At 36.0% G+C, this 10,776-nt stretch overlaps 1 long non-coding RNA gene across 1 annotated transcript; it reads right to left on the bottom strand.

The window, feature by feature from the left end:
* Positions 1-7,241: 7,241 nt before the first annotated feature.
* On the bottom strand, positions 7,242-10,444 carry LOC128559481 (uncharacterized). The gene is made up of 3 exons (XR_008372393.1): positions 10,072-10,444; positions 8,456-8,597; positions 7,242-7,524 (listed from the first exon to the last, which is right to left on the bottom strand). It is a non-coding gene; the product is annotated as an uncharacterized LOC128559481 (long non-coding RNA).
* Positions 10,445-10,776: the final 332 nt, after the last annotated feature.

Genomic DNA, 10,776 nt, shown 5'->3' on the forward strand with positions numbered 1-10,776 from the left:
AATGTAGTTTATTAATTAATGTAATGTAGAAAATACAAAAATACAGCACAACTTGTATGAAAATATTTAATCTGAAATATCTAAAACATAAATATTGCATACACTGTTTTCAATCACGAAATTAAAAATGATAACATATGGAATTTCAGCACACAATATCTTGCACTTTGGTATTCGGTTACGGCGACACAATTTCGGACGTTTTCGACGACTTTCCAGCATTTTTGTTGCAAGAGGAGCTCATAAATAATACATTATTTAAACGGGTGGTCTTCGGGGCTGCTAAACATTCAACAGTCAACATGAATGTACTCCGAAGAGAAGCAAGTTATTGGAAGTCAGGATCGTTATTAACAGCTTGATCACGAATGCCCCAGATTTGTTTTCGAATTCGATAGGAAGGGAGAAACTTAACAATAACATTTTTGTAATTGTTTTTTTCCCTTAATATTTCACATTTTAAGGTTGTATTTAAACATACTCTTTTGCAGTAAAGTTATTGTTTTCGGCTTTCAATCAACCTTTTACCCGTCGCTTCTTAATCATGTTTCTTCTTTTCTTTCTGCCACTAATAGCTGATGTTACCAAGAACAGCTGTCTATAAGCTGTCTGGCTAATTATCGCCTACACACACCACAGTAAACATTAATCCAGTATAAGCTCTTAATTGACTTGCTGACGGCAGTTCACCTATATGTAATACCAAGAACAGCTATCTATAAGCTGTCTGGCTAATTATCGCCTACACACACCACAGTAAACATTAATCCAGTATAAGCTCTTAATTGACTTGCTGACTGCAGTTCACCTATATGTAATTTTACCGTCATAAAAAAAGTCAATTAATACCAGTTACAATAACAATGTTTGAAGGATTTAGAATATAAGTTCATTTTCCTCACAGGCATGCATAGCCAGGTTAATTGTAAACACTTGCCCTAGATAGGCTTCTTATTGACTTGCTGACAGAAGTTTTCGTATTTCTTATAACTGTCTTCCTTTAAAATCAATAAATGTAAATGAAAATTCAAAATATTGAATTAAATGTAATATCTCCATCATCGGTATATACACGCTTATCACTAGTCAATCCAGGAAAAGCTCTAAAATGATTTGCTGATTGCAATTTGTGTTTTTCCTGCTTATGTCGTCCTTCCGCAAAATCAACGGATGCCAATTACGATTATTATGTTCAAATGGTTTACTTGACGAATTCCTAGAGGGAAAAGCCAGTTTTATTTTAAACTCTTAAGCTCAAAATGCATTTCTTAAAATTGTCATCCTTTAAAATCAATGAAGGTGTGTTTAAGGAAATTCAGCAGATTAACAGACTAATTTTGAACACGTGCAATTGAAGCGAATACGGGAAAATGACGTTTTTTTTAGTCAGTAATAACTACGATTGTCCTTAATTAGCCGCCGACTTTAAAGCAACTATTTGATTTGAGTAGAAATACAGTATATTACTATACCACCGTAATATTTCGAAATAAATTGCACACCACGACCGTTTTCTAAAAGCGATAACATCAAAACAACACAAAATAAATGATCTTGAATAATAATTTATACAAAAGTGATACGATACAGTATATAGGTGCATATCATCGCTTTTCAAAAATAGAACTAAAGTTAATACGGCATTGAGGCCACTCAGAAATATTTGTCTCTCAGGTGACCTTAGATAAAAACTGACTTTCACTTCACGCCCTTGGTTGGGTGAATCATCATGTAGATTTACCACAAGATGTCAATAGTCTTTAATAGGTAAACTACTGAAATAACAATGGTTTGTAATTCTAGATTTTATTTACGTTTAAATATGATAAGGGATATGTTCACTTTTGCTAAAACTAAATTGACATTATTTGTTTGGACAACGCTCCATATTCTGAGATGTTGGGACGTCCTAAAATGATATTGATTGGGTTTATTACTTAATTAATTATCATACAAGAATCAGAGATTTTACAGTCGGTCTACCTTCATGAATTTAAATGAAATGTTAGTGTTGCATACGTTCGTATGTATATATAAAAATTTATGGAAATTTTGCGCCAAAAATTGACAGATCGGGCAAGAAAATGGTCCATTTCTATATACCTTAGAACAAGTTATCTGTGCATCAGGATTTTTGACCTAGAGATGATCTGAATGCTTGTTTTGTATCAAAAAGGGTATATCTAAGATCCTACCGTTCAAAACCTTTTTTAATTGTCTAGATTCTGAGATATTTTGCTCACTTTCCCATCTTGGGAACTTACTTTCCAGATCGAGAAAGTGACTTTCCCAATCAGGAAAGTGAATATATTCTAAATTGTGGGGAATGGCTAGCAGGTTCATAAAAATGTGGCACCTACTTTATGCATACTGATTTGAAAATTACAAAGGAACAAGAGTGCCAGTCTGTCACAACATACGCCCGTCGGATGAAAAATGTTCGATTTAGAGAGCAGACAAGACTAAAAATCACAGTTTTTCGAGTAATTCAAGGGCCTTAATCCAAGAGTGCCTGGAGCGATTTGGGTGTTTATCGAACTTGGCCGAGATATTATGCCCACAAACATTGTCAGCAAGTTTGGTGAACATCGGATAAAAACTGTTCAACTTAAAAAGCGGACAAGTCTAAATTCGCAGTTTTTTAGTAATTCAACGGCCTTAATCCAAGAGTGCCCGGGTCAATTTGGCTGGTTATGGAACTTGGCGGAGATATTATGCCCACAAACATTGTCATCAAGTTTGGAGAATATCGGATGAAAACTTTTCGTCTTAGAGAGCGGACATGCTTTGGACGCCGACCGCCCGCCGCCCGCCGCCAAGGTTGTTCACATAATACAGCCCACTCTTTCAGAGACGGGCGTATAAAACGTATTCCTGTTCGACGTAATATTAACAGTAAAGCCCTTAAAATTTAGACAAAATTTACAAAAAATGAGCAATATGCAACTACTGTGTCCTACTGTCAAGGGTGTGTTTCTTATGTGGAGAAGAACTGTAGTGAATGTCATCGCGCATTAAATGAAGCTCTGCCTAAACAAACGATAAAAGCATCTTGTGGTACAGATGACACGGACTATGATGATAAATGTAATATCTATATCAGAGGTAATATACTGCATACACAATGAACATTTTTGGTTGATCTAGTTCATAATAATTCTTTTAAAATACAAATCATAAATTATAATTCTTGATAGCAACGCACATGAATTTAAATCGCTTGATTTGATATTTGATTATTTAAAGAAGCACGTACAGGCAATATGTATATTAATACACACTTTTATGAAGTTCTAATTAATTTATATATACATTTGAATTAAAAACTAAAGCAATAACATAAAATAGCATATGAGCCGCCCCATCAGAAAACCATCATAGTGCATTTGCGACCAGCATGAATTCAGACAGCATACGCAGCCGCGCAGTCTGATCAGGATCCAAAACCTATAGAAAATTGTTAGTGAACAGAAATGATCCTGATCAGACTGTGTGAATGCGCAGGCTGGTCTGGATCCAAGCTGGTCGCAATGCATATTAAATTAAAAATATTTTATGTCGGACACATCCAAAATTTTATATTTCAGTATTGTCACAGGTCCTCCAGAGTCTAGTTCACACCCGTGGCAATGTCAACATGAAAGAGGCGGACGAGCGATTCAACCAGTTCAGTACGTAGTATCTGCACCTCACCCCTTGGGAAAAACATTGAGGACATTCTGATAGGCGGAACTTTAAAGTAACCAGCTATAAACAATCAAATGCGCTTTACTGTCAAATGCTTTTGTTTCTATTTGCAGGTTGAGCGTTCTGGTTAGAGAACACCACCGATGACTCTTGCGACAATGCATGGTCAGATTGACACATCGAACTACAACTCATGCACACCATGAACTATAATGTATCGATTTAAAAGAATAAAACATTTATAGATACTTACTGTTTGTTTCAATTTGTTTTGTTGCTATATACTCTCTGGAAGTCACTTTCCAGATTAGGAAAGTCACTTTCCCGATCTTGAAAGTAAGTTGCCAAAACGGGAAAGGGAATTTTTAAGGCTAAATATATTAGAATCTAGACCATTAAAACATTTTGAACGGTAGTATCTTAGATATACCCTTTGTGATACGAAGCATGCATTTAGATCATCTCTAGGTCAAATATCCTTATGCACAGGTTATTTTTTCTGAGGTATATAGAAATGGACCGTTTTCTTGCCCGATCTGTCAATTTTTGGCGCAAAATTTCCCGATCGGGCAAGGTGTTAGGGGAATCCCCGAATTGCCCGATCAGACATTTTCCCCCACTGTATAAACAGGTTAAATTTTAGTTCAACAAGACTGTAAGTAGTGGAAAGTGATTGAATCTCAAATCTTTAAACGTTGTTTCCCAATACTATCAAAAGGCTAGTTACGGCATTGTGGAAATAAGGCGGCGAAATTTTTATTGTCTAGTCATTTTATTTTGATATATTTCTACTGAACATTACCTCATGACACTTGTTTATGCAAGAATATCGACAACGCATGTTTGTTTCGGGATATGTGGGTGCACGAGCCCAAGTAGCCCCTTAGACTTTTGCAGATGGTGTTACACGAAAGAACACGCGTTAATCCTACATCTTATGCACCGTGTTAAACCACAGGAGATAGAGTCATTTATCAAGTTAAAATTCATTTTACTATGATGTGCGAATCACGAAACACCTTATCAAACTACAAAAAGTAATGTTCAGCTTCTACATAATACTATGCACAATCAATACAAATTACATCACAATGGCGTTAATCACATGAACAGATGTTAAACGTATAACATAGTAGGGGTGTCGTATACTTACTTTAGGGGTCATTTTTAAAATATACATGTGTAATATTTAGTTCTTTAAGTTAATTTAAAACAATGGGATTTACTTGAAAAATAATAAAAATGTAGAAACCAGAAATTGTGTTTATTTTATTTTCAACACTTGAAGAATATCGAAAATATTGACAATCTTGATTGTAAGGGAAGTAAATTTTTGTTAATAAATATAACTTAATATAGGTAATTACTTAAAGAAAATGTTCTTTGTTTTATATAAAGCCGTATCATTGTACATGGGACATATTGTACATATTGCTCTATGACTACAACCCAATTTTCAATGAGATCAGTCAGACTGCGACAACTGGCCGGCAGACACGTCATTTCAGTCAAACGTCTTTCGGTATTCTGTAGGGTCGATGCTCAGTGCCTTGTCACAATCCCCAATCATTAAACACTGTTTATTCTTGAAAACATCTTTACGAAGCTGTTTAGGCACAAAATATCAATATAGCACGAGAAGTTCCATGGCAACATGTTTTTGTATTTATTTTTTACGGTAGTTACAATTTTGTCGGTTTCGCATTTCATATTTGATTGCAAAGAGAACTTTCTTCAGTAGCGAACATTTTACTTTTCACACTTATACAAGCTTTATTACGTACAGCATACAAGGTAATATTGTGTTTCAATTTAGATAATAACTGGGAGGAATTCCATTTTGTCACCTCGTATAACTTCGCTCATTCACAAGAAGTACTTTGTAATCAATTTTCAAAATAATGGCAACACGTCCTAACACTTGTATATCGTCACACAATGAAAATATGAGTCTGCTAAATATTCCTTTAAAAGCAGAGAATAGAGCCAATCATGATTAGAAAACGGTAATGAAAATGTCCAACAAAACCCATACACACCCCTATCATCGCTTTACGCTGGCCTGTGCCATATACAATGTTGCATAGACTCCGTCAGCCTAAAGGGTCAGAAAACTTAGTCAAACAAAGGATAACATTTTAACGAACTCCCTACTGAACTTGAAAGACTGAATTAAAATAAGCCCCATAACACCATAATAAATCATAACAACAACATGTTAGCAATGTAAGTAAGTAAAGAGTTTCGACGATTTATTACCGCGTAGCAGTCACATCACAGCACTAGGCGCCGCAGTCATTGTCCACACAACATATTCTCGATGTTCTTGTTCTGGAAAAAATATGTAAGAAAATACAATGCAGAACAAGTGACATGAAATGAGCCGTGCCATGAGAAAACCAACATAGTGGGTTTGCGACCAGCAAGGATCCAGACCAGCCTGCGCATCCGCGCAGTCTGGTCAGGATCCATGCTTTTCGCTAACAGTTTCTCCAATTCCAGTAGGCTTTAAAAGCGAACAGCATGGAGCCTGACCAGACTGCGCGGATGCGCAGGCTGGTCTGGATCCATGCTGGTCGCAAACCCACTATGTTGGTTTTCTCATGACACGGCTCAAATAATCTTCATGTAAACCGATCTGAGCTCAATTTATTTCTGAGAAGGAAATGTTTAAGAGAAACCGCAACAACATAATAGTGATGACTGATTTAGTTTTGTGTTTAAGTTAAAAATGTTCGTACTGTTATCACTATGGGGAATCTTTGATGTACTCAAATACTTGTAACTAGTTGAATTTGTGCGTTCAGTAAAGCCATGGCATTCCTATCAACAGTGATGGTGTTTCACTATTCATAAAATTTATCAAAAAATTTCATTATCATGTCCATATCGTAAGTCAAAGGCATTGATAGAGGTTTTAATCTAACTTCGGTTATCACTGTCTGACATATTGCATTAATGATAAAATTAGCATTCTACTCAAATAGACTTCATGGAAAATGAATCTGTGTTTCTTTGAAATTCCATATACACATTCACAACAAAAATTACCGTAAACTTAAGGTATTTCACAACTGTCTTTATTTCACAACTATCTATCAAATTTGATCTTTTATGATCAAATTTCTGTAACCTGTTTAAAATATTTGAACACTGCTGAACATTTATACCTGTGTTATACCCCAGTCACACATACGGCGCGGATAGCTACGTCTAGCCACGGATAGAAACGTAGTAATCCGTATCGATCCGTACCTGAGCCGTACCTTAAAGTAGTAACCCGTATCAATCCGTACCAGTCCGTACGGCTCAGGTACGGATCGATACGGATTACTACGTTTCTATCCGTAGCTAAACGTAGCTATCCGCGCCGTATGTGTGACTGTGGTATAACATCAAAGAAAAAATAAATACGGAGAACTGAAATAAGCCGATTTCGCGAATAAACAAGTGACAAGTAACGCAGCTTACTCCTGATCTGAAATAATTAGGCGCTTATTTAATATCCCAGTCACACATGCGGCGCGAATAGCTACGTCTAGCCACGGACAGAAAGGTGTCGGCCCGGTACAATTTCTCCTTCTTTGCTGTATAGTAAAACAAGCACTTTTGGACATGGATTGTGAATTTCACAACAAAATTGCAGCATTGACAGCTCTGTATTTCTGAAGAGTAATACTATCCCAGTCAATATATCACAGAAAAACACCACCATCAACGATGAACTTTTTTTGCTACACATCAAAGTATCTAGTCCATGTTTAAATTTCCCACTGACATCTGTCATGGCCACCAGTCTGGTGTAGTTTTTTAATCCTTCCGCACAGAAATGTAATCCTGAAAAACACACATAAAACAACTGTTAAAGACATCAGAAATGACAAAAAATGTACACAGTATCAATAAATACATTTGGAATATAACATGTCAAAGTAGGGATAGCGTTAAATTGGGAACTTCAAAATTTCAAAGAACTACTTTCTAGGATACAACGACCTGGAAGTACTTCTATACCGGGGTGACACCTAAATCTTATCAAATTTTTAATTTAGCCAAATTTTTCCCATAAAATCTTGTAACTTAGGGTTTTGCGAGAAAAGTTACACAAGACATTGTCATCGCAAAGAAAATTTTGTCCCGCAGAAACATTTCAAACATTAGACCTACTTTGCGGAGAAATTGGCTCGGAAACCGGAATTTTGAAGAAAAAAGGCACATTACAAAATTTGCCTTCCTTCTGAAAATTTCAATCAGATTTTCATGAAATCAACTGTGATATCACTAGTTAATGCTTATAGTATGTTTTATGTAACTTTAAGCTTATTTATTTTGAAAAATGATGTATCAAAATGAGTATTTACTTTAAAAATATGCAATTTTTAGTAAAAAATGCATAATTTACCCACTACAATTGCAGAAAAATGAAACTTTTACTGATTGAAAGACCAAAACCCACAAGCAAAGACCAATATGTGATTATATTTATGACAATTACTGGAAGTAAAACAGATCAATACATCACAGCCTATCTTAAAATGAATTATTTCTTCGGCTAAGCCGAACAATGCCTGAAACGCCAAATGTAAAGCCGATCCGCGCCATCTTTGAAGCAGGCAAGTGCGGAAGGTCAAGAACTCCAACTGGAGCCAGACACAGCTCAGGGTACCCCTGAAACTGTCAAGCAGTTACTGACATTTTAGGCTACAGTTCTGACTAAAGACATTAGGACCAGAGGGCAATTCACCTGTGGAACATGTAAATCGCTTACCGAAAACTAACCGTCATTCTGCGGTGTTACACTGGGAATCACAGCTTCTGCCCGCTCGACTTAATAGGTTGGTCTGGTTTATGGGTAGCTGCTGACTGGTTGTACGATTCTAAATTTCCTTCTGACATATGGAATTCATCGCCTGCAAATGACAAAAGAAAGATTGTGAACCGGTGTCGGCCTTTCTTGAGAAACAGCTGAGTGTGTGTGTATAGTTCTTAGTGTGATCAGGAACACCTATAGAAAAAAGTGACATAATATTCACAGATTGGTACCATCTATCATTTCTTTATCATTCTGATATCAACTGGTTCAGGAACTTTACAGGAAGTCTGTCATTAAAACACTGCAACTGAATAATTTTCTACATATATGTTAGCTGAAACAGTGAAAAGAATATTAAAATAACTATTACCAGACAACCTCTTGCAGCACAGACAACAAAGTATCTGAAATGCACATTTAAAAATTGAAACACATAAATGCTATGAAAAAACAACATACAGAAAAACATGAATAAAAGTCCCAACAGGAAAAGTCCTATCTAAAGAATGAAGTAGAATGAATCGAGCAAAACTGAAATACAAATACCGTCAAGTTGTGTTTCCAGTCGGTACCAGGACAAATACATATTAAGGAAACTGCACGAGGCCGACCCAGGAAATCAGCCCCGTTAAATATTTTCTTAGTAACACAGACCTGCGTTGTAAACCTGAAAAGCAAATCAGAATAGAAGCATCCCATTCAAGGCAGAATGTATCTGACGACGGCCTGATGCGGGCTGAAGCTGAAAGCTCGGAATATGTTCTAAACTGAAAAAACAAATGAATAAATAAAATAATACACAAACAACAACAACAACAACTATTTTAGCACACTGAAGCAACCTCCATGTAATTCCCTGTGTAATACAACCAATGTCCTGTCAGTGTAAAGAAAACTTGTTATACATTAATAATGCCGACAAATGCACTCGGCACACCGGTAAGCAATGTCCTTCAATGCCAAAATGCCGGTAGCACATTGGATTTGACTGAAATGAGAAAAATAATTATTTCGTGTAATATTAGTTATGCGTCTCATACGCAAGGGAACGAACATTCACGCAATTTCTTTATATCATATATGAGACGCCTGCTGACTGGCTTTAACATCAGTGTAATAACACCGTGACCGGTTCGAGATCCAGGCCCGACAAGCAATCAGTCTCTCCGACTCCTGTTACGAAACCGACTATAGCCTCATTTATAAACCCATCCTGTCCAAAATGTACAGCTTCCACACATACGACACTGTTCATCCACGGTCTACTGCGGCACTTTGTAACATGTTCACATATATATACTTATAAATTCTTCGGAAAAGAGACGCTATGCGAAATAGAATTTTTTTTAAAAAAATTTAAGAAATTTAAATTTATATTTTTTTCTTAAAATTAAAGTGAAAAACTATGTGTCTTCTTTTTATATAGCCTTTTTAAAGCTTCCTGCTTGTTCAGTGTCTTTGCACTATAGTAGAAGACTGACAAATCAAGAGGAGACAACTATTACTCAAATTTCAAAGAAAATTCAACTACTGAATTTTTAAAATTTGAATAAAATTAAAATTTCACAAACCTTGGAAATATCCTTTTAGCCACTGATTTGTATTGTTATCAGCTACTAGTGTGTGAAGTTTCATGACTGTAAACCCTATGGTTGCTGAGATATTCCACTTTCTGAATTTGCCATATAGGTGTCGGCCCGGTACAATTTCTCCTTCTTTGCTGTATAGTAAAACAAGCACTTTTTGACATGGATTGTGAATTTCACAACAAAATTGCAGCATTGACAGCTCTGTATTTCTGAAGAGTAATACTATCCCAGTCAATATATCACAGAAAAACACCACCATCAACGATGAACTTTTTTGCTACACATCAAAGTATCTAGTCCATGTTTAAATTTCCCACTGACATCTGTCATGGCCACCAGTCTGGTGTAGTTTTTCAATCCTTCCGCACAGAAATGTAATCCTGAAAAACACACATAAAACAACTGTTAAAGACATCAGAAATGACAAAAAATGTACACAGTATCAATAAATACATTTGGAATATAACATGTCAAAGTAGGGATAGCGTTAAATTGGGAACTTCAAAATTTCAAAGAACTACTTTCTAGGATACAACGACCCGGAAGTACTTCTATACCGGGGTGACACCAGAAACGTAGTAATTCCGTATCGATCCGTACCTGAGCCGTACCTTAAAGTAGTAACCCGTATCAATCCGTACTGCTCAGGTACGGATCGATACGGATTGCTAAGTTTCTTTCCGTAGC

The sequence above is a fragment of the Mercenaria mercenaria genome, chromosome 9 (genome assembly GCF_021730395.1).
Source record: "Mercenaria mercenaria strain notata chromosome 9, MADL_Memer_1, whole genome shotgun sequence".
Classification (NCBI taxonomy): domain Eukaryota; kingdom Metazoa; phylum Mollusca; class Bivalvia; order Venerida; family Veneridae; genus Mercenaria; species Mercenaria mercenaria.